Source organism: Mustela erminea, chromosome 17, assembly GCF_009829155.1.
Source record: "Mustela erminea isolate mMusErm1 chromosome 17, mMusErm1.Pri, whole genome shotgun sequence".
NCBI classification, from domain to species: domain Eukaryota; kingdom Metazoa; phylum Chordata; class Mammalia; order Carnivora; family Mustelidae; genus Mustela; species Mustela erminea.
This window is the reverse complement of record NC_045630.1, coordinates 43,856,385-43,880,980: the sequence shown is the minus strand read 5'-3', so window position 1 is coordinate 43,880,980 and position 24,596 is coordinate 43,856,385. Positions and strand designations below refer to the sequence as shown.

At 49.4% G+C, this 24,596-nt stretch overlaps 1 long non-coding RNA gene across 2 annotated transcripts; it reads right to left on the bottom strand.

Moving 5' to 3' along the window:
- Positions 1–3,789: 3,789 nt before the first annotated feature.
- On the bottom strand, positions 3,790–24,103 carry LOC116576618. 2 transcript variants are annotated; one of them, XR_004280225.1, is made up of 8 exons: positions 20,510–20,887; positions 13,108–13,272; positions 12,790–12,929; positions 9,948–10,206; positions 8,679–9,001; positions 7,993–8,072; positions 7,626–7,706; positions 3,790–4,731 (listed from the first exon to the last, which is right to left on the bottom strand). It is a non-coding gene; the product is annotated as an uncharacterized LOC116576618 (long non-coding RNA). The 2 variants fall into 2 exon arrangements; XR_004280226.1 differs by lacking the exons at positions 13,108–13,272; positions 20,510–20,887 and adding an exon at positions 24,007–24,103.
- Positions 24,104–24,596: the final 493 nt, after the last annotated feature.

Genomic DNA, 24,596 nt, shown 5'->3' with positions numbered 1-24,596 from the left:
CGCAGAACAGGCTGTAAAGAATTTATCTGAGAGGCGGGCTGGGCTGGATCTCCCCCACTCCTGACCTCTGAGCCAGCTGGCGGCTCAGGGGCGAGGAGGGACCCAGCCAGTGGGCCTCCCCACTGAGGAGGCTTTGAATGGCCCCATGGGGGGTAGAGTTCAGGGTCCCAGGGTGACAGGGTGCCTCAATAAAGTTGGATTTAGTGGGTTCTTTGGGGGCAATGGGTAGGGGAAGGGCTTGTCCTCTCCCCTCTTCAAACACTCCCACTTAACCCCTTACCTCCCAGAGTCCAGGGAAAACATGGTACAATTGCTAGAATCAAGACTGAAGAGCTGAGTACCCTTTTATCCTGCAAATAAGGAATTTGGGGTGCCCCAGGGGCCACGGTGCTGGCCTGGAGAGCCAGAGAGCTGCCTGGGTCTGGCCCGGGTTCACCCTGAGCTAACTCTGTGGGACTCTCTGAGGCCAGTCCCATAACCCTTCCAGGTCCCTGGACAAGGAACACGGTTCTCCCCTGCTCCCAGGGGACGGGTATAGAACCTCCTGGTCCCAGCCCCGGCTCTCCAGCAAAGAGCCAGGAGTCAGGAGCCCAGTGAAATGTTGGGCTCTGTCACCAACTCCCTGGTCTCTGTCCCCTCCGTTAGAAAGTGTGGCTGTTGGACTGTCCGTGTGCTGGGCCAGCCTATGACGACCTTCTCTGTGCCAAAGAGGCTCATTTCCTTCCATCTTCTGACCTTTTGTCAACAAACCTTCAGTTTGTTGGTCTCATGTGAATCCTTTTAACGGTTTTTTGGGGTTTGTTTTGTTTTTGTTTTTCTCTCAATTTCATTCAGTTCAACTTTCTCCAAGCAACTAGAATAAGCCAGACCGGGCTGGTGGCTGGGAGATCAGGAGTGGTTCAGATAGCTGCTGTCAAGGCTCCTCCTGTTTATGGGCGAAGACACACCAGCCAACCTGCAATGAGGCCAGGGTCTCTGGAAGCTGCTCGGGCAGGGAAAGGATCCCACCCAGCCAGAGAGGGTCTCCCTGAGGACACTTTAGTCTGGGAAGAAAATCACCTGCTTCCAGAAGGAAAAAGAGATGGGTCTAAGCTTTAGTCATCACCTCTCTTGGCCAAACACTGTGCTGGATAATTTATATGTGCTATTTCATTCCATCCTTATAAAAACCTTCAGATCAGCATTAAGCCCATTTTACAGATGAACAAAGGAAGGTTCAGGGTGCTGAAAGCCATTCTATGGGGTAGAGTGGAGACCAACAAGTCTGCCTGACCCTGGAGCCAATGCTCTCAGCACCCAGCAGAAGGGAAATGCAGGAACAGCCGACACTTGGAAACTGGCTCAGGATCTGGGTCCTGATGACCTCTTCTGTGTCCTTCTGGTCTCTCCTTCTCTGGCCAACAACAGAACTACCCCTTTAAGAGACACAACCCCTCTGAAAGGGGCTGGTTTCCATCCATTTTTAATGGTCCAGCTGCTGCAGTCTCTCTGCCTCCCTGTGGACCAACCAACCAGGGAGTTTCTCTGCCACTGAGCACCAGGCTCAGGCCTGTCAATGTTTAATTGCAGCCAGACGCTTATCTCGGTTACCCGAGTCGTTTAGATTACCCAGGCAGGGACCTGGGCATCGGGGGAGGTGGCAGATGGCAGATTCGGGGTCACCCCTCCACCCTGCAGAGGGAGGAGGAGAGGTTATTGAAGCGAGTAGGGGGAGGAGGTGGGAGATCTGGAGGGTGGTGGGGGAGACAGTGCAATGGCGACTGGGCAGCCTCTGGGCGCGTGCGTGCTTGTGTGTCTCTCTGGCCACGTGCTCCTCTTCTCCACCACCTCCAGCAGCGAGCACTGGGAGTCTGCCCACTGCATAAGCCCTCAGAGGCTTCCAGGGGGGCCCAAAACACAGGAGAGGGAGCAGATGAATGTCTGGAGGGCTTAGACACAGACTTCCTTTGAGCCCACAGTAGGGGCTCCTAGCATCTGAATTTCTGCTTATTTTCAGAGGAAAACACGGTAGTATTTGTCACTCTTATGAACTGGTGCAAAAAGGGACTTTGAGTTCTCCAGGGACACTGGCATGCAACCGAGGTGAGGCTTGCCATACCTTCAGCAGAGCCCTGCCGTGAACCCAGGAGCCGGGGATCCCTGAGCCCTGGGTCCTGGCTCTGGACAGGTTCTCGCGCCTCTCCCAGGGCCCATGGAATGCCTGCAGCACAGAGTCAAGGTCTATTTGGGGAGTAGAACGTCATGGTTCAGACACAGCATCAGAGACCATTCAGATGTTATTTACAGACCTTGTCTAATGACCCGGCCTCCACGCTGGGAGCGAGGGCATGGCCTTGCCGCCTTCTCCAATTTCCCCTGCCCTCTGCTTTCCTCACACCCTGTCACAATCCCTTTCCCTTCCACCTTGACTCTGCCTGTGCCCTGTATGGGATATGTTACTCACAGCTGGGAGCCTGGAGACGGTGCTCTGAGGACAGAAGCAGGCCCGGGAGCAGGGCAGAAGGCCCTGTCAGAGAGCAGTTCCTAGTCATGGGGCTGGCGTGGCAGGGAGCATGGAGAGGTTCCTCTGAGTGGCATTGACCTAGCCCTGCCCCGTGTGGGAGACCTCTGTGGGGGGCGGTGGGGAATAGGGACAGGAAAGGGAGATTATGTTGTTCCTGATTCAAACGAGAAGCTAACTAGTTGAATGGATCGAGAAAGGCCAGAGAATCAGGCAAACATGCACAAGCCTGGACCCTTGGGTTGGGTTTTCGAAGGCTGAGCTTATAGAGACTGGGGAACGCTGAAGGACACCCCGGAGACCCTGTGGTGTCAGGATCGAAGCCACGTCGGAGATGGAGCTAGGTCTCTCCTCTGAAAAGCTTGTGGGACCTCAGGTGCAGCAGAGGTCCCCATGCTGACGGAGTCCCTCCTCCCCGTCTCTTCCTTAACCCCCTCAGCATACTGTGCTGGAGCTCCCACCAACCGCTTCTTCACGACCTTTGCCCCCAAGATGGCGCAGGCCCTGACAGGCATGTGATATGTATAATAATAGTCCCTACCTCAGGCTGTTATGAGAATTAAATGAGATAATCCTTACGGAATGCTTAGAGCAGCACTTAGCAGGCAGTAAACACTCAGTAAATGTTGGCTGTTATTACCAGAGGTAGTAGTCAGAGGAAATAGGTAGGTGACTTCGCTCCAGCATCAAGGCGTGTGGCGGCGGCCTCCCTTGCTCCACGGTTATCCCCGTGTGACAGACAGAGCTTGCCACTAAGGAAAACCCCTCTGTTGAGCCCCCTCTGGGCCCTGGCATCCACTAAGCCCCAAATAGAACTGTATTCCGTGTGCTTTTCTTCCCTGAAGCCTTGGACTCCTGACTTAATTGAGCATCTACTGTGCTCTAGGTTCTGACTGATGAAGGGGAGTCAGATGGGTCTGTGCTGTCAGCAGGCTTGGCGGCAAGGCCAGGAGTAGGCCTGGGGGTGCCCACAGACCTGGCAGCTGAGTGCTTACATCTCAGGCCTGGGCCCTGGAGCTCCTTAGAGCCAGAGGGAGGACGAGAGGACCCAGAGCAGCCCATGGAGGTCTGCCAGCAGGAAGGGGACTTACAGGAGGGGTAGGAGTGGCGAAGGCAAAGGGAAAGGAGTCCTGGGAAGGGAAAAAGCATCCAGCTTGTCTCCGGTCCCATGGCCGTGTGTCCCTGCGCTCCAGAAAGTGGTTCAACAATCAAGGGGCAGGTAGAAGATGACTCACCCTGAGCTCACGGGGGCTTGTTGGGTCTTGCTCTGCCTGAGGTTGGGTCTTGCTCTGCCTGAGGTCTGCTCTCAGAGATCCTGGGAGAATCACTATCACCCTCCTGGCCTTCCCCCTCGCTCACCCGGACCTCTTATCAAGGAGGGCTTTGCTATTTGCTGAAGCACTTACCATGTGTTCGGCATGGTTCTAGGCACTGAAGATACTGACGGTGACCAAAACAGACCAAATGTCCGTTCCGAGCGTGGGGGGTGGGGGTGGGGAAGGTCAGATACTAAACAGGATAAGCGAGTGGGATATAGACATACTGTATCAGGTCGCACTGTGAGAAGTGCTAAGGAGGAAAATGAGCCAGGGGAGGGGGTGAGATGGGAGCTAGGGTGGCTGGAGTATGAGAAGGTCACGGTCCCTGCCCCAGGAGGTCACCATCTGATGGGGTTTGAATTTAATGACGAATTTCCTAGCGGAGCTCTAGAAGGCGGATGCCCGGGCCTGACCTCTGAGACTCTGATTTAGCACGTCTGGGATTGGGCCCAGACGGGTGATGCTATGGGTCCACTCTGAGGGACATTGCTTCCTTGGGAAACCAAGTCCAAGAAGGATGGCACTGGTTTTTGCCCTAGGAAGGCCCTGTGGGAACCCCGGGAAAACTGGACAGGGGCAGCGACAACAGAGCTAGTCCCTGTGGCTTTGATCTGGGAGGGCTCTCCACGCGCCGCTCCCTCTTTCTGGGGCCACGGCCCAATGCCCAGCCTCTCCAGAGAAAAGGATGGGTTTAGAGTTCCCAGCCAAACCCTCTACCAGACACAGTTGGGTTGGGCTGGAAGAAGGGGAAAATCCAGTCTGAGGACAGAAGCACAGTTTGGGGTTCTGCCTCCTGAGTCAGTTCTGATGCCTGGGGGCAGTGAGGAGGGGCCCCTGGCCCAGCCCGGATGCCGCTGTCCCAGGATTTTACCGCAATCTCCGTTCTCATCTGTGCGGTCAGGACGCCGAGCTCTGGTAACAAAGGGTAAATGGAACAGTCACAAAACTTCCTGGAATGATCTATGTGTGCCATCCAGTACTTCCTGAGTACTTACTTTGTGTCAGACCCTGTTCTAGGGGCAGAGGATACAGCAGCGGGCAAAATAGGCAGATCTCGGCTCTCTTAGAGCTTATGGGGGAGACAGACACTGAACAAGATAATAAATAAAATCTATCTTTCCAGTAATGATCAAGGCTGAAAAAAAGAAGGGCGAGATATCAAGATATCAAAAGTTCAGATGGAACAGACCGGCAAGAACTGCATGGGGAAGGGAACATGTGTGAAGACTCTTAAGGAAGAAAGTCACGAGGATTTCTGAGGGAACAGAATTCCAGGCTGAGGAAATGGCAGTTACAAAAGCACTGGGGCAGGGCTGAGTTACAGCGCGGCCCAGAGGTCACACCGACCAATCACCAAGAGCCCCAGAGGGCCTACCAACGACTTGGACTTTTACTGTCGGCGAAGTAGGAAAGCCAAAGGGGAATTTTGGATTTTGGCCGAGGAGTGACCTGACTTGACCTATATGTTTAAGCAATCACCTCGGGCAGCTGTGTTGAAAATAGATGATGCGGGACACGAGTGGAAGCAAAACCAGGTAAGAGGCCATCGAACTACGTCCATGAGAAATGATGGTGGTTTGGACTGGACCGTTAGTTATAGGAAGATAACAAGGGATTGGATATGTTACAGGAAGAGCCTACTAGATTTGCTGATAGGCAAAATGGGGGGTTGTAAGAAAAAATTTACATGTGTATGTGTGCCAGGTGCTTCATGACATCCTTTCTATACAAATCACTAAATTTCACAACAATCATATGTGAGGTTCTATTGTGTGTTTTAAGATTTATTTATTTTTGAGTGCAAATAGGGCAAGGGGCAGAGGGAGAGAGAAAGAACCAGACTCCCTGAAGACCAGGGAGCCCGCTGTGGGGGAGGGGAGCCGCATCCCAGGACCCTGAGATCATGACCAGAGCTGAAATCAAGAGTCGGACACTTGACCTGCTGTGCCGCCAGTCGCCCCACGAGCTTCTGTTGTTGTGTGCCCTTTACAGATGAGGAAACTGATGGAGATGCTAAGTGCCTCGAACTACTTCTTGGCAAGCGAGTGGTAGAGCCGGTATTTAAATCCAGTCTTCCACAGAACGCGCAGCCCAGCCCCGAGCCCTTCCTTAGAAGTTCCGCTGTGACAGTCTGACGCACACCCCCACGTGCCACTCTTGGTTGCCTCAGGCCATGGACGAGATGCTGGGGATGCAAAAAGGAGCCAGAGACAATTCTTGACCTTGGACAACGCATGGTTTGGAGGGGGGAGGCAGACAGGAGTAGGAATAACCCGTTATAAGAGCTAAGTGTGCAGAGTCCTGAGCCCCCGGCAGAAGGGCTTATTTTCCTCCCAGCAGGGGGAGGGGTAGTTAAAAGACTCTCAGAAGAGACGGTGTGTGCCCGGGGCTCCACCAGGAAGAGCGGATGTTTCCGGAAAGCGCTCCTGGCCAGGGGCTCTGTGTGTGCCCTGTGCCAAGGCACGGAGGTGGAAAGGGGTCTGGCGCCCCTGGAGGACTGCACGTCCCATGCTTTGGTTTGGGAGGAGCCTGGGGAGGACTGTGGGGTAGCCTGGGAGGCGGGAGGCGAGCTGCAGCATTTGCAGGGCCTCAGGCAGGTCGGGGAAAGAGCTTCTCCTGAGAGCAAGGAGAAATCCCTGCAGGTTTCCCTGGGCAGGGGTGGGTAGGGAGAGTCAATGAGATCTGTTTCCCAAAGATGGCTCTTCATGGGGCAGGAGGATGCCAGGGAGAAGAGGACGTAAGCTGTCCCTGTTCCAGGATGACGCAGCTCGCCATATCTGGTAAGTCGGTGAGAACCAGCCCGCGTTTCCAGGAAACAAATAGTACTTTCCCGTGCATTCATGTCTCTGTGTGTGTCTCTCTATAAATATACTCCTACATAGCGCTACATATTTGGAGTCTCACACAGGCCGTGGCAGCCTCTCACCACACTTCCAGAGCCTCTGCCCTCTCCTGTCTTCCCCCTGGCAAGGCTCAGCCCGATAAGGCACCAAATTTTATCACACAGCAGGCGCGGCCAGGAGCTGAACAGTCTTACCCTTTTCCCCCCGGGAGACACCAAAGCCAGTGTCTGAACTGCAGAAGGAAAGATGTGAGTTTGGCCAAAGGAGGAAATATGGAGACTGTTGGACTCCCCGGTGGCAAGGGCAGGAAGGGGGAGTCTGAACACCTAATCCACCTCCAGTGGCCCAAGGACCATCCTGATCAGAGGTAGTCAGTGGATGAGGTGGCCCTGTGGCCCTTGTCCCATCCATGGGAAGCTCGGTGGCCTTCAAGTTAGACTAATGAAGAGAGAGAAAACTGAGACAAGACAGTATTTGTGTATGTGTGTGTGTGTGTGTGTGTGTGTGTTTGTACCTAGAGATATATACATTTATCTGTAGATATAGTGTATGTCCACAAGAATATGTCTATAAATATACACATGTATGCCCACATATGTCTATATATGGAGAGAGAGACAAAGACGATGCAGAAACAGGGATAGGGACAGACAGACAGAGACAAAGAGATGGGGTAGCCAAACATGGGTTTTAACCGTGGCAATCTTCAAAGCCCCAGCTAGGGCAGACCTGGTAAAATAAGGCAGAAGCGGGGCACCTGGGTGGTTCAGATGGTTAAGCCTCTGCCTTCAGCTCAGGTCATGATCTCCACATCCTGGGATGGAGCTCCACATGGGGCTCCCAGCTCAGCCGGGAGCCTGCTTCTTCCTCTCCCTCTGCCTCTCACCCTGCTTGTGCTCTCTCTGTGTGTCTATCTCAAACGAATAAATAAAATCTTTAAAAAAAATGCAGAATTGGTGTCACCTTGTACAGGAGTCCGGCCTGACTCCCCTTGCACGTCCCCCGCTCAGAAATGTGCACCAGCTTTTCCCTCTCTTGTCAGCCCTGGGAAAAGAGCAAAAAACAGGGAAAACCCAGACTCAGGAATTTGCAGAGCAAAGCTCCTTCCCCAGAGGCTTACTAACTCCTGTTTCAGGCTGCGGTGGGGGGCAGGAGGGGCGGGGGTTTTGACAGGTCTTTGTGAGGCTGCCCCCATCCCAGGGGTCAGGGCCCCGGTCAGGGAGAGCACTGGGTACCCTCCTCTCCTCTGGAGAGCGGAGCCCGGGTGTCAGCCAGGATGCCCTCCTGAGCCCCCTTTTATCAGGCACCAGAGGGACCTGGGGAGACTGACTCATCTCAGGAGACAGCGGAGTCCTGGCTCCGTATGACTTTAAGGTGAAGCATATGGTCCTTTCCCTCTAGTCTTCTCGTCTGGAAAATGGGAAGAAAACATTTGCTACTGTGTGGTCTCATTTATACATAGAACAACAATAAAATACCAAGTTCACAGATACGAAGAACAGACCAGTGGTGGCCAGTGGAGAAGGGGGTGGGGGTGGGCGAAATGGAGGAAGGGAGTCAGAAGGTACTTCCAGTTACACAATAAATAAGCTATGGGGATGTAACGTACAGTGTGGGGACTATAGCTAATGACGCTGCGTTGCCTCTTTGAAAGCTGCTGAGAGAGTGGATCTTAAGAGCCCTTATTACAGGAAAGATAATTTCTTTGCAACTATACATGGTGACAGATGTTAACTAGACTTATTGTGGTGGTCATTTTGCAGTATATATAAATACCAAAATCATTATGTTGTACACCTGACACTAACGTGTTACATGTCAATTACACCTCCATAAAATTTTTTAATTTTAATAAAATTTTATGCAAATTATGTGAATTTATTTAAAATTAAATTGTATTGTATTTATTTATTTTTATAAAAAATAACTTTTTTCATTTTAAAAACTCTGCTGTCCCATTTTAGAGATGAGGACGTTGAGTCACGAAGAGGTTAGGTAACTGGCCCAAGGCATTACCTTCCCCAGAATTCAGGCCAGGCAGTCTGGCTCTAGATCCTGTGGCTCTAGATCGTCACATCTCTTGGCTGGCTCTTTGCATCACCAGCATCCTTGCGGTCCTCCGCGCAGTGAAAGCTTTTGTTCCAGAATGGGGGACTTCACTATCTGAACAGGATCATGCACTTGGACACAAAGCTTGAGTTCCAGTTCCTCATTTGCACTGACTTTGGGTTAAAAGGCACCTACGTCTGTGTTGAGGATGGTGTGGGGCAAATCTTTAGGTTGCCCAGATGCTCACGTGCAGGGTCCCCACCACGGTGTGGACTGCCCTTCCCCTGCACCTGGGGAAACAAAGACAGCAGTAAAACTCCTAGCCTTAGTGACCTGAAATGGTGGAATAGACTCTAAAATTCCGCAGAATTTTAATTAAATGTTCAAGATATAAATCATGCATTTAACACTCTTCAAAAAGTCCATCGATGTTTGTGGTTTAGGGACTATTAATAAAAGTTTCTGAAATGCAAAAAAAAAAAAAACAAGAACCAAACAGCTGCTCTGCTCACCCCTATGAGCGGCGATTGCGGGGGCAGCACTGTAGGAATTTAGTGAGCTCTGTCCCATGTGCTCTGTGCCCAGCAGGATCCAAACCACAGCAGAGAAGGGGGAGCCCACTTGAGTATGCTTTCTTGGAAGGTGCGCTTGAATTGGGTGTCCCCAAAAAGACCTGTCTGGGGACTGCATGTCTCTTTCAGGGGTTTGTGTACAGAATGTGGGGAAGGGGTAGCGACTGGAGAGGAGAAAAGCTTTTTAGGAAGGCCCATGTCCCCCTACCTAAGCAAGCTACCCACAGCTTCTTTCCTACCCTGCCACCCCAAATCTCCGGACTTCTCAGGGGCCCTCAGGTCTCTAGGCAGAAGCACTCTGGGGAGTTAGGGAGCAGACCATTCTGCAGGGTGCCCTCCTCCCATTCCCCAGAGCACCCAGAGTGGACACTCGGAAAGGGGGACCAGTGGGATTTGAGGGAGGGCCCAGGAGGGCGAGGCGCAGGCAGATCTGGGTCCAATGCCTGCAGGAAGCCTCCCGCATCGTCCTCTTTGTGACGTTGGTCTTTGCTGCCCATGGGTTACCACAGCCATCCATTTATGAGGTCTTGTCATCGTACACCCTAGCCATGCCGTAGTTACATAAATAACCTCTCTGAACTTGACACCCTTAAGGCCTACATCACTCTGATAACAAAACAGCATTGATGGAGTCCGTCCACACGTTGGGCAGACAGACACCTACCTGACGGCTCGAGTCGGATCCTCCCAGCAGTCCCGTGGGGGGCTGTGCCCCAATGGAGGGGCCAGGAAGCTGGGGTCCCACAAGGGGAAGTCACACAGCTGAGGTCCCAGACAGTCGCATCGTGCGAGTCCCAGACTTGGAAGCCTATCCAGGGAGGAACCTCTCCAGGGAGGGCATCCGGTTGAGGGAAGTAGAGTATAGTGTCTTCAGATCTCCCCGAAAGAGAGAGCACGTCCCCACCAAGCAGAGTGGAGAGCTTCTGCGGGACCAGAACGTCACTAGTTGAAGCCGCAGCCCAGCGAATTGTCCAAGCACCTGACTGGAGAGACTGCGCAGGAGTGGAGGGCAGGGCGGGGTGGGAGGTTTAGCTGCAGTGTGTGAGCGGGTCCAGCCGTGGCGACGGCTGTCAGTACACCTTCTGCAGGGACAGGGAAGTCGCTCAAACAAGGTAACAGCGAGAGCTACTGTTTATTATGTGTTGCTATACCTGGGTCACCTTTTCCGCTCCTCCCAGCCATCCTGGGTTACTCCAGGATTATCTCCATCGAGCAGATGAAGCAGCTCAGGTTTAAGTAACCTGTCTGGGACACACAGGCAGGCACGGGTAGTGCTAAGATTCCAACCAGGTCAGCTCTAGAGCCACCGACCCCGACACTTCTCAGCCTGTCGCATGTCTCTGTCTCTCCGGGTCTGGCAGACTGGGAAGGCCTTCACTGTGGCTGGGCTAGCTCCTTTTTTTCTTGTCCTGCACTCAGGGGCACCATGGGGAGACGGGGTGGGGGCGGGGTGGCTCCCACAAATTCCCAACCCCAGCCTTAATGACAAAAACTCGCACTCGCCTGTGGAGGGACACCCTGGCACTCTGTGTTTGGGAACTTGAGCCAGGCCTCCAGACACTCATCCCACTCTGGTACCTGAGAAAACAAGAACAAGTTCTAGACCTGTCAAGCTAAGTCAGGCCCTGTTGTTTTCACCAAGGTCTTGCCTCAAGCGTTTGGGGTGGGGGGGGTGGGGCGGGCTTTCTGAAGAACCTGTCAAGGCTTGGCATGTGCAATCAGAGATCTTGGCTGTGTATCCTGAGCTAAGTTACTTAGCTTTTTCTTTCTTTCTTTTTTTTTTTTTTTTGAGTTAAGTTACTTAACTTCTCTAAGCTTCGTTTTCTGATCTACCTCAAAGGTATGTATGGTATGGTTATTTTACATACCTTTGAGTTATTTTACATACTTTGAGGTATGTAAAATAACTCCAGAAACTAAAGTGCTTTGTGGTCTGCCCTGAGTCATCATGGGTCCCAAGTCCCACCAGGCCAGGAATCGCACTGGGGCCTTGTCCCTGTCACCTGCCTAGACAGCGTCTTTGCTTCCTCCAGGTTTCTTCGTGGCTGGCCCTCCCGGGTACCTCTTCCTTCAGGAGGCTTCTTCAGGGCTTGTCCCTCTGTGGTGATTGTCCAGCACCCGCCCTGTTCTCTAAGCTCCTTATCCCTGCCCCCAACTTGGGAAGGATGGTCACACAGTGGTCCTTCAGTGGGTGTTTAAGAGGGGACACTCTGGGCACCTGGGTGGCTCAGTTGGTTGGGCGACTGCCTTCGACTCGGGTCATGGTCCCGGAGCCCTAGGGTTGGGTCCCGCGTTAGGCTCCCTGCTCCATAGGGAGTCTGCTTCTCCCTCTGACCTTCTCCTCTCTCATGCTCTCTCTGTCTCTCTCTCAGATCAATAAATAAAATCTTAAAAAAAAAAAAAAAAGAAGGGACACTCTGAGGAGTGCGGAAGTGAGAGGAAAGCCAGCTTCTGACGGGGCGGTGGGAAGGGCCTTAGCACTTTGTCTACTTGGCAGGTTGAGTTCACCGGCTCTGTCCCGAATAGCCTCAGGCCTTTTTCGAAACAGCCTTCCTTGTCCTGGGTAGAATATCATCCCACAAGCAGTTCTCTCCTGAAGTTTCCTGAGGGGCTGACAGCCTGTCCCCCTCCGGCAGGAGCTCCAGGGCAGAAGCCCTGCTTCTGTCCTGTCCCCATCAGACCAGCCTGCCCGGGCAGGGACCACTCCCAGGACCCTGCAAGTGGCGGAGCTCAGGCTGGCTAATTTGACTTGAGCAATTACTTCCCTCGGGGTGAGACAGTGATCTCGCTGAGCTTTTTTGTTTTTTGTTTTGCTTTGTTTTGTTTTGCTTTTTTTTTTTTTGCCTTCCCGTCCAGGAACCTAAGAGCTGTTTTGCAACCATTTGCCCCTTTCCTCTGGCCCCAGAAGCAGGGGAGACTTCCTTCGTCCTGGGCCGAACTGGCTGGAGAGCAGGAGCAAGGGTGGGGTGTGCGTGCAAGGCCCTGCCTTCAGGGGCTTTCTCCGGAGTCCACCCGAGGGGGTCCTTCCCATCACAGAACCTACAGAGTGACTCAGCTGAACACAGAGGCCAGTGGTTCTGGACTCTGGTCCAGCACCAGGGGGATCCCTCTCCAAGCACAGGAAACGTGCTGCCTGGCCACTGCCCAGAACCCAGAGCATGGCTGACAGGAGAAGCCCCCCTGCTCAGGACAAAGCCCACGACAGGCATTTCCTCCACGCTCAGAAGGTCAAGTTCTTTGCATTCGGGCATGTCCACCCACACACACACACCCAGAGGAAGTCAGACAGTGAGAAATGGTGACTGGCTTTAAATAAACACAATCAGCTATTTTAGACCTCTGGGGACCGGGTGCCTTTTCTGGGCTGCCAGACACACCTTTCCCGGAGCAACACCTGTTGAGGCTTGCCCAGCCCCCAGCCGGGGCCACGCAGACCAAAACAGAGGCCCGGCGCCCCCTGCTGGTGAGTCTGGACACCCGCGCCAGTTTGGGTGATGCACACACACCTGGAAAACTCGGCTGTCCTGTTTTTGTGGGATACGGAGATGAGCAAGCAAGGAGAGTTCCCATCTTCTTCTCTCCTTTCCTTCCAAGGATCCAGATGGATTTACGTCCATTCATTCTCCGAAAGGCAGGATTCACCTCCCTGTGGTGTGGAAGGAAAGATGAAGTTCAGAGAGTTCAAGCGACTCTCCCCATGTAACACAGCAGGTTGGAGCTTCCCACTTGGGAACCATCGAGGAGGCAGACGGGCCCATTGAGTGTCACTAGGCCCACTGGACCCCGCAGGCAGAACTCACAGTGTCTTCTCATCTCCTCCTTACCATCTTTTCCCTGGCTGGACAGTAATGACCGCCGCACCACTGACCCCATTGGGCTACATGGGACCTGTCTGAACAGCATATTCTGTGGTGGCTGTGTGATGTGGAAACCTTCTTTGGAGGAGAACGAGGAGCCATTTCTGTATTCTGGGTCCACTTGGTGAGTGTCTAGGCCAAAGAAATCATTAATGTTTCAACAAAGACACTGTCAGATGGGGCAGTGAGATAAGGCACCCACCCCCTCTTGAAGGTAGGGGGGTCCTGGTGTGTAGGAACTGGGGGTCCAGGAGAAGGAGCCCGCCATGTCCTCCCGTGGGGGAGCTCTCAGTCATGGGAAGGGCAGGCCAGATAGAACTACCAAGAAATCACATCCTCAAGAGAGGAACGTCACTGAATTTACATATGGAGGTGAACTGGGGGGACTCCTGAGGCTGAGGTCAGGTGGGCATCTCAGGCCTAGATCATTCCTACCATGTCAGGAGTTTCCCGTATCATCTTTGCCTCTGTGCTTAGCATCTCCAGGATGATAAGGGGCACTGGGCACTCACTTGTCCTTCTAGCAAAGGGCCCCTCTTTGGTCTTCTAGAGAACATACAGGTTGAGATAGGGTCCATGTCCTGCTTTTCTTGGGCCCAGGCCACCTTGGTGTCACTTCTCCTGGACACCCCTGGACTCCAGGCTGAAATAAATCCTAATAACTGACTGCAGATCACGTAAGAGCTTTTTCTTTTCAGAGTTGCTGGTTAGGGATCAAAGAGGCTCCCACCCCTACCAGGTCCTGGCTCTCTGCCCTTGAGGCCAGGGTGATATGGGGAGTGTGTAGGTAAGACCCAAGCTAGCCCTGTGTTATTTGTCATAGCGCCTCTCCAGCCTCTGGGCATCTTGCTGGGCTGATTTGGTGGTAACTACAGGGGTCAATGACCCACAGTCCCCAAAGCTGTCTCCTCACCTGGGAGAGGCTTCTTCTGTGGCCCTTTCTCCTTACCAATTCCCCCGTGTGGCCAAGATCCCCTTGGTAACAGATTCCATCACTGGGTCACAGGTAAACCCTACTTCCTACAGCATGCTAACAACAGGACAAGGATTTGGAACCAGACAGACTGGGATCCGAGCCCCGTTCAAACTGTTACTCTCTCTTACCTTGGGCAATCGGCATTACCTGTCAGGATAATGTCAGTTTACAAATCTGTCAGTGAGGATAATATAGAGGACCCTTGAACAACTTGCGGGCCAGGGGTGTCAACCCCCTGCGTGGTCGAAAATTAAAGTATAATGTTTGACTCCCCAAAACTTAACTACTAAGAGCCCACTACTGTTGCCCAGAAGTCTTACTGATAACCTAAATAGTCGATTAGCAATGATTCTATTTGCTTTATGTATTCTATACTATATTTTTACAACAAAGCAAGCTAGAGAAAAGAAAATGTTATCACAAAAGGGGTAAGGAAGGGAAAATACATTTACGGTACCAGACTATATTTATCAAAAGATATCTGTATGTACGTGGACCCATGAAATTGAAACCCATATTGTTCAAAGGCCAACAAACCATGGCATGTCCAGCATGAGGTGGTGTAGGAATGGAAAGGAATAATGCAGTGACTCCACGGAGTATGTACGCCGGGTCAAGGAGAGGGGAAGCTAGAGGATAAACATGGAGTATCTTGCTGGAGCACTCATTTTACCAGGAAAAATTAGGGAAATGTGTCTTGGAGTAAATCCGCAAAATGTAAATTCTGAGTGCATTTTCAAGAAGAAAGAGCAGACTGAAAGAAATGCTGTTACTTGTGGTCACTTGTTGGGTTACTCTCTAAACTCAGGGGTAGGGGTGGTGGTTAACAGTCCCTCTATCAGCCTTCTGGAGTCTATGGTAGAAGAGTCTGAGGTGTGTGAGTTCCCTCTTCATGCACAGTGGGACAGATCTCTTCAGCGGAGCCATCTCGGTCCATATCTGAGATCTTTCCTGGGCCTCAGCCACCAGCACAAGGACGAGAATCGGAGACCCCAAGGATAGACTGGGGTAGGTGCTCTCTTGTGCAAAGTTGCTAGCTGATAAAGAAAGGTGGGTGGGGAGAGTCTCTTTTTGCAGACTCCAGGGTGGGAGGCATAGGGATAAAGCAAGTCGCTCTGGCTTACTCTAGTATTCTGAGGCCCAAGGCAGAAGACCTGGGAAGGTTCAGGCTGACTCTGGGAATTTGGTTGGGGATAGCACTCAGAAACTGGCTGTAGTGGTTCTGGTCACCTTTGAGAAGAGGAGAGCTATCAATGCCCATTCCAGAATCCTGGAATCAAAAAGGAACCAAAAAGTAGTGTGTGCATGGTATGTTTTTCCAGGCTCTGGGCAATCCAGCAACATGTATATGGTAAAATAGCATAATCTCCATGCCCCGGGAGGTCATGAGACTTGCCCAAGGTCACACACCTACTGTGGTAGAAGCTATTAGTAGTTCCCCAGTAATTGTCTGCTACTTCATCTCAGTTGCCAAAGCAGAGCTGCCTAGATAGAAGACTACATTTCACAGCCTCCTGTGTGGCTAGGTGCGGTCACGTAACTGAGTTCTGACCAATGAGAAGTAAATGGAGTGTCCTGTGGCAGTTTCCAGGAAACTTCCTTAAGGTATAGCTTGTGTTTATGTTTTCTGCCCTTTTCTCTTTGTTCCTTCTAATATTTTGCTGTTTAGTAGGTGGGTGCCACCTAGAGCCATGAAGATGAGGGCCACCCACTAGGAACAGCAAGACAGTGAGCTTGAAGACCAGGACATGGTATCAGCCCCCGACTCGTACCTCTAGGCTTTTATGTGGGAGAGGAATAAACATCTACCTGTTAAAGATACGTTGTTGTGGGTTTTCTGTTACCTTCATTTGTACCTCATCCTAACTGAGGTACTTGGTAAGTGATGAAGTGGGGAATTTGAACCTGAGTCAATGAGGTTTTTTTGTTTTGTTTTGTTTTAATTAGAGGGAGAGAGAGAAGGGCTGAGGGGATAGAGGGGAGAGGGAGAGAGAAAATCTCAAGCAGGCTCCATGCTCAGCTCAGAGCCCAGTGCAGGGCTCGATCCCATGACCCCAAGATCATGGCCTGAGCCCAAATCAAGAGTCAGCTCTTGAACCAAGGGAGCCACCCAGGCGCCCCTCGAGGAGATCTTAAACCTAAGATTTCTCACTACAATGTGGTGTTTCTGGGGCCCCTGTATGTACTCCCACTGTACTTCCATAAGCTCTTAGTGTGAAGCATTACTTGGAACTACAATGGTGTGGGGGTTGAAGGAGGGGGAACCTTGTCTGTAACTCTTCACACACATTTATTCGAGGATAGCCCAGGGACCTTGAATGAATACAGAGGCACCTTGGAGCTAAAACCCAGGACCCTGAGAGGATGGTGGAGGGAACATTTCCCTTAAGATCCAGGAAACTCCATTCTTCTTCCCTTGGACTTGACACACAGCCACCTCTTGTGACAAGTGCATTCACGCAGCCCCCTCTCTCTGATCCCAGACTCATCGGACAGAATCTGGTCACTTGGGACACCTCTAAGTAAACTATGCTAACACAGGTGAGCAATGCCAAAGGGGCATTCTCTTTCTGTTGGGGGATTTTGCAGGAGCTTTGAAGCCCAGCACAATTTCACGTAGGCAAGGCATGACCCGCTTTTGGTGAGAAGGTATATTTTCTCTTACCCAATCTCAATAGGGGTGTTAGAACTTAGTCTGAGTTAAAAGGGCTTTGAGATCCTACTGTAAGCCACCAGATCTCCATGTTGCCAAGGAGAGTCTGAAGTGGGACTCACAACAGCTGGCTATAAGTCTGAGAAGATGCTCCTTGCAAACAGAGAAGACATTTAACTAGCTGGGTGACCTAGAGGAAGTTTCCTACCTTGTCACTTCCTGGTTCCTATGATGGGAATTACAATCACTATCTCTCAAGGTTACTGCAACACTGAATGAAATGCTAAATATGAAAATACTCCAAACTTCGTAAAGCATTTACAAATGTGAAAGATCATGATTATTCCTCATTTGTATAGTTGACACTTTGTACCCAACCAGATCCTCTTTCCTGGGTTGATGCACACACCCCCTCCCCGAACTGTGTGAGGACTGGTGCTAACAGTTCACAGCTATTCCCTTTCCAGAGAATTCCCTTGGCTGAAAGGAAGCTGCCTTTCTTGGGAGCCTGCAGCCAACGACTGCCTGACACAGGGGTGGGAAAGGTCAGCCCCCTTTCCCTTGAGATAGGATTATCTCTGGTGCAATCCATGCTCCAGGACTCCCCAGAGAATCAAGCTGATTCTGGTCCTCAGTGGAGACCCCAAACTAGCTTAGCTCCATCCTGCCCTATCCTGCTTTCTTCTCTTTCTCCAGTAGATCACACGTGCTGAAATCTGCTTTTAGGGAACTTGACCCAAGTGTCTACCTCATAAAATTTCTGTGAAGATAAAATGATATAATAGAGAGAAAGAAGTTAGTCCCATGCCTGGTATGTAGCGAGTGTTTAATGTTAGAGATTGTTATCTGGGAGACCTGAGTATTAGAAACATCCTAATGTGATAGTAAAGGGTGGAAATATGGTGGGTTGGCCAATGGATTGAATTTCACCTGCTAAGGGAATAGGATGAACAGAGAGGGGCAACTGAATTTTCTTGGCTGTCACTGGTTCTCTCTGCTTTGGTCCTTACATAGCCAATGAAAAAAATTTCAATCATTGCATACATTCACCAACAGAGGGCGCCATTTCAACACAAATAAGTGCGTTTCCTCGGCTAATCTGAACCAAGTTTCATCAAAGCTGTGGAGGTCGGTAGGGATGATCAGTTATATAGCAGAGCAGACTTAGGAAAATGCCTTAGAACCAGTACAGATAATAGGAGAGGACAGAACAGGGAGAAATACTGAGTCGGGCTGGTGGGGAAGCTTCCTGGGAGATGAAGCTTAAGTTGGGCACTCTGGAGCGAAGGGAGTGGTTGGGAGACAACATCCCCAGGGGAAGCCATCAGCCTAGGCTAGGTGATGGGGCCTGGGCAGAGCAATGGCAGCAAGGGTGGCTAAGGGAGTGTGTGAAGGACCTCAACAAGGGAAACAGGACTGTAATTCCAGCCAACGGGTTATAAGAGAACAATGGGCCCACTGATGCAGGGGCAGAAGTCAGGACGGACCCTGACAGCATCTTCTCCAACCAGCTTGGCTGCCTTGTTATGGTGTCCACAGTGATCTCGCCCTACAGAGCACCTTCCCAACAGGCCATAATTCTGCAGGATTCCTGCTCTGTGTAGATTCCAGAAACCAGCTCAATATTCAGAAATGTTAATAGCATTGTAAGATTCCATTGGTTCTTTCCTGTTCCGTGTAGGGAAGGAAAAAAGTGACCCACCGCTGTCTCTAGCCTCTGCTCTAGAAGAGAGGAATCGTGCAGTAATTTGAACAGCGAAGGTTTCATAGAAGAAATAGTAACTATTTTCAGGGAATTAACTACTCAGTGGGAATAGAAGATGGAGAGTGTACGAAGAAGTAACACACTTAGACCCAGAGGGAGCACCCAAGGCTGGGGTTCCGCCCTTGTTGGAGAAGGCGTGGCTGCAGCTGCCTGATGGCAGAGAAATTGTCTGGGTTGTTTCCGGACAAAGTTGGTCCACACTCAGAGAGCCAAGTCTGAGTGCAGAGAATGGCAGGCTAGGATTGCCGGCTGGAAGCCTCTAGGGCGGGTGGCCATATAACTCCCCAGGAAGTGGCTTTTGGGAGATGCTAATGAGCTCATGGCGAAGCCACCTCGGGTTCACTGAGAACTCCTTGGAAAGCTGCTCCGGGAAAGCACTGCGTGCTGCACTTCCCAGGAAACTGGCTGAGTCACCCTTGCTCTTCTTTGGGTGCACCATAGAGAGTGCCATGGAATTGGGAAACCAGGTGGGACACCCACTGACGTAGCCATGAGGAGGCCAGCAGGAGTGATGCCGAAACTTGCAGGGAGTGAACTCCCCCAGGGTCCACAGTCCCGCCAGCAAGTAGGAAAGCAGGTGCAACAGAACCACGAACCCAAGTTTCCTCTTTCCACTCGCCCTGTGTCTCTAGCGTCCTCTACTGACGAAGCTTAACGTGCACCAGCTGGCAAGGGAGAGGGCCTCCAGGCGTCTATGAAGGGTGGATTTGGAGCTGAAAGGCAATACGTTGATAACTGATACGGATGTTAGTGGGTTCCATGGGGGTGCGGAGGGGGGGGTAGGGTGGGACGGCTCTTACTTTTGGAAATATGCTTGCCGGCTGAGAAATGAATGGAGAACTCAAAAAATGAAGTTATAAGAGAACAGGCAAAGAAGGATTAAATCATAGAACTAAATAACATTACATAACAATGTATGTTACTAAATAACACATTACTGTTGTGTTATACATAACAGTATACATAAGTAACTGTGATTCACATGATGCAAAACTCCAGAAAAATGAGATAAAGATAATCCTTACAATCGTATATAATAAAGTTTGCACCATTTACGAACTGAGGACTTTGACAAACACTGGGAAGTCGCAAAGTTTAATTTTTCATCTAACGTGGGAAACGTCCATAGTTGTGCAAGTGTATGGGTTTGAAGACAGGTCAGAAAAAGTTACTGGGGAGAACAGAACAGAGTTTTAAAATAAACTCACATACATACTCACAAACTCACTCACATTTAACAATACATATGTCAAATGATGTCCTACATGGGATATTAAAAAAACATTAACCAGAGAAGGAATTCTTTTTTTATGAAGTCTCAGAATTAAATATGACTTACTAAAAATTAAAGACCACTGTTCATCAAAAGACTCAATTAAGAAAAGAAATAGAGAAAACCATGAATTGGTATAAAACAGTCACAATACATACATCTGAACATGCTATCCAGAATATATTAAAAACCTCCGTAACTCACTAACAAAACCAAACAACTCAATAAAAATGTGGATGACAGACTCAAGCAGACACTTCACCAAGGAAGACATGCAAATGGACAGTAAACACATGAGAAAGCGTTCAACATCATTAGTCAGCAGGAAAAAATAAAAACCACAGTGAGCTGTCACTACACACCCACCAGAATATTTAAAATTTTTTAAACAGCCAACAACACATGTTGGCAAATATTTGTCATAATTGGAACTCTCACACATTGCTCTTGGATGTGTGAAATGGTACAACTACTTCGAAAAGCTGTTTGGAGTTTTCTTATAAGGTTAAACACATATCTACACAACAATCCTGTCATTCTGCATCTATGTATTTATCCTGATGTTATGGACTGAATGTTTGTGTCACTTCTGTCCCCAGTTCATGGGTTGAATCCTCACCTCCAGTATGATGGAGCCTTTGGGGGGTTAATTAATGAAGTCTTTGGTAAGGAGGACGGAGCCCTCATGAATGGGATTAGTACCTGATGGGATGTTGAAGTCCTCAACTGTAACAGTGAATGTCTGTTTCTCCTTGAAGTTTTCAGTTGTTGCCTCAAGTATTTTGATGCCTTGTTGCTAGGTGTACACACATTAACTATTGCTATGTATTCTTGGAGAACGGACACTTTTATGGCTCAGTAATGTCCCTCTTTATCTCTGATCATTTTTCGTATTCTGAAGTCGGCTTTCTGAAATTAACATCTACTTCAGGTTTTTTTGATTAGTGTCAGCATAGGATATCTTTCTCCATCCTTTTACTTGTAATCTGTGTCTTTATATTTAAAGTGGATTTCTTATAAATAACACAGGTGGGCCTTGTTTTTTAATTCCATGTATGTTACATCTTTTGTAATTGTTCCACGTTTTTTGGGTGGAACATGGGTGTTCTATTCTATTTTTAGAATTCTTTTTTTCTTAGTTTGTGAGTTTGGGTAATTTCTATTGACATATCTTCAAGTTCACTAATTCTTTTCCTAACTGTGTCTAATCTACTAAAGAGCCCATCAAAAACATGCTTCATTTCTGTTACGGTGTTTTTTATTCCTAGCATTTCCTTTGCTTCTTTCTTAGAGTTTCCACCTCTTGCTTACATTACATACCCATTCCTGCATGTTCTTTTTTAACATATTCATTGTATGAATTTGAACTTCCATATATGATCATTCCAAAATCCGTGTCTCTTCTGAATTTGGTTCTTTTCAAACTCTGTTTTTTCTTGCTTTTTTGTAATGTCTTATAATTTTTTTGTTGAAAGCTAGAGATGATGTACGAAGTAATAGAAACTGAAATAATAAGGCTTTTAACATAATATCAAGCAAGGAGCTGGCCTGAGTTTCGTGTTTGATGTGGTTGTGAGTACCAGTGGCTTCAGTTTCCTTTAGTTTCCTTGTTGTTTTTTCTGCCTCTCCTGTTGTCTTTGGGTTTCCCTTAGAACTCCTTCTTACATAAAGTCTGTGTCCTGCATGTCTCTCAGTTGAAATCCACTGTCATTACTTTGGAGCTTTGTTGATGTGGGGGTAAATAGGGAGGTGAAGCATTCTATAATCTTATGATTAAATCTTAGTTTTTTAGTGGACCTGAACCTCTGGGCTCTGCTCTTCAGAAGAATTTCTCAGCCTTTGTGTTTTCTCCCCTTAAGACAAGGCTAGAGGGGCTGGAGTGGGCTAACTGATTCTCCAGACCTCAGATAAGACTCTAGCAGAGTAACCTTCCTTAGAAGACAAACTTTTGTTATGGACAATGCTCAAGGCATATTTCCAAATAGCTGCTTTCCCCCTCCACCTGAAGGGAATGTGAAGAGATTTTTTTTTCTAAATTTTTAAAAAGATTTTATTGATTTATTTGATAGAGAGAGAAAGAGAGAGTGCATAAGCAGGGGGAGTGACAGGCAGAGGGAGAGGATGAAGCAGACTGAGCAGGGAGCCCGATATAGGGCTGGATCCCAGGACCCTGGGAACATGACCTGAACGGAAGGCAGACGCTTAACCAACTGAGCCACTGAGGTGCCCCTTTTTCCTAAATTTTAATGTGAGAAGCAGGTGGGGCTTCTGGAGGTAAGCTCGAGAAAGTGCAACACCACTATGTAGACTGGGCCCCCGGCAGCTTTTCATTCTCTAGCTAGCCCAAGCTCAGCCTCCGACAATTCATTACAGTTGCTCTTTAAGTGTTCCTACCAGTTGATTAAACTTGTAGAATCAACTAACAAACATATGAGATTGTGTCCTTTAGAAGATGAATGAAATACACAAAGCTAGTTTTTTTTTGAAATACACATGCTAGTTTTTTGTTTGTTTGTTTGTTTGTTTTTAAGGGAAAAACTCAAATGCCCAGAACTGAGAGTGAGAATTATAAACATGGATATGAGGGCATCCTGCCAGGTTCTGCCCAGCCCAAGTCAGGACATTGGATTAAAGCATCCCATGATGATCTTGAGGGAGCTCATGAGAAAGGAAGCTGATACTCAGAGTCACTTAGTCAGCAGGGAGGGAGTGGGTGGAAGCCCCCAGAATAGATGACTGAGCACAGCCCTTGAATGGGAGCTGAGGAACCCTTCTAAGGCTGAGATGCTCCCACATCTCGGTCCTTTTTGGCCAGTCCTTCCTGCCTGGCTCCTTGGAGGCTGGGTAGAACCCATCTCAGAAGGACTAGCAAGTTCTGGCCCAGGGTCCCAAGCTAAAGGCCACCACCATTGCGCCACATGTTCAAATCCTTAAATGATAAGGAGACTCAAGTTCAAGTTTGGAGGAAGATGAGAAAAGCTTCAGAGCCTGCGGTTGGGACCAAAGATGCTCCCTACAAGAGGCAGAAGTGTGAATTACTCAGAAGGTTGCCCCTCCTAGGGGGATTTGCGTTTTGAGAAATGACCTCAGCAAAAAACAGTGCTTAACCCTGCAGGCTGTGAGCTCCACAGAGACAGGGGCTGTGAATTCATCTCAGGGTTTCCAGTGCCTGGCTCATTCTTGCTATCTAGAAGGTGTACAGGAAACAAGTTAATTTAAAAAAAATTTTTTTAAATAATAAAAGTAACGTATGCTCATTGTTAATAGGCGGAACATAATTGAGGTTAGAAAATTACATGCCCTTCCTGCCACCCACTCTGGTTTCTTTAAGTTCCTCTTTTTCTGTTTGTTTTACTCTATCTTTCACTTGGGGCAAGAGTCTGGTGAGCCTAGCTTTTCTTCCATTGCAATAGTGAGTCACCACTATTGGAAGCTCGGGGGCTTGGGTGGTTTCTTATCTCGGGGCCCCACCTTGGGGTGATGGGACAGAGACACAGCTATCCCAGCTAGGGGCCCCCCAGATGTCTTTGGAGTTTTGGAGGTCTGAGCTTCAGTAACTTTTCTTTCAATCTGGCCAGATTTCCTTGAGAGGAACTTTCCAGTGCCCTGCATGGAGCTCTTGTGGAAGGAAGGACTGGGGCCTGAGCATCCCACATGCAGACTTCCATGTAATTTCCCCAGTCATCAGTCTCTGCCTTCAGTCTGGCACCCACACCGCCATCTCTACTCCCCTCTGTGTTGGGCAAGGTGTTGCCAAGTCTACAGTCACTGTGGTCCATCCTTATTTTATGGCTGGCTCCCCAGAAGCTGGGCAGAACCCATGTGGACAGGCAAGGCTAAAAGAAGAGGATCTGGGGGGTCTGACAGTTTACTCACACTTGTTGTCAACCTCAGCCCACTTCACAACATCCTGCCAACTCCTGTGGCTCCCCAGGGCGACTTGGCATGAGTATCCTGCTTCCCATGGGCTCCCCACCTACATTGGGGCGTCTTGGCTTCTTCAGGCTGGTTAAGTCCGTTCCACTTGTTCACTCCGTGTTCAATATCAAATGTGAAGATTAGAACAAATGCTCAAACATTTGTTGACATGTCTCACTAATTTTGGTCCCCCCTCCCATTGGCCTTGTTTTAGTTTCTTTATACCATTTCATTCATTTAACTGCTATGTGGGGTGTTTTCAAAAGAGTGGAGATAAATACCTTTGCTCAACCTGCCATGTTATGGGTACACCTTGCTTGTTTTCTTTAACGATTGAGAAAATCTTTCTTCCTTTCTTCCTTCCCTCTTTCCCTCCTTCCCTCTCTCTCTTTCTTTCTTTCTTTTCTTGTCTTTCTTTCTTTCAAGATTTTATTTTTTAGTAATCTCTACTCCCAACGTGGGGCCCGAACTCACAGCCCCGAGATTAAGAGTCTCATCCACCATCTGAGCCAGCCAGTTACCCCCTTTATTTCTTCATAATGGGACACAGAATTCCAAGCTCCAAGAAGCCAACACCTAAGCCGGTTTTCAATTTATGTTACATTTTTGAATGTTGCAAGGAATGCAGTGGACATTATTGTATATCAATAATTATGTGTAGAAATATACAAGGGAGGGAAGAGGAGAGGGAGAGAGAGAGAAAGAAAGAGAAAATGAATGAGCAGGAAAGGAGCCGGTGTCTCCATCTAGCATTTGAAGCAGACAGGATGGGGAGAGCCTTGGGGGGGTGAATAGGCTGTATTTCCCGCGTTGACCCACTCTAGCTGGACCCAATCCTTCTCTCCCTGTTCAAATACCCACTGCATGCCAA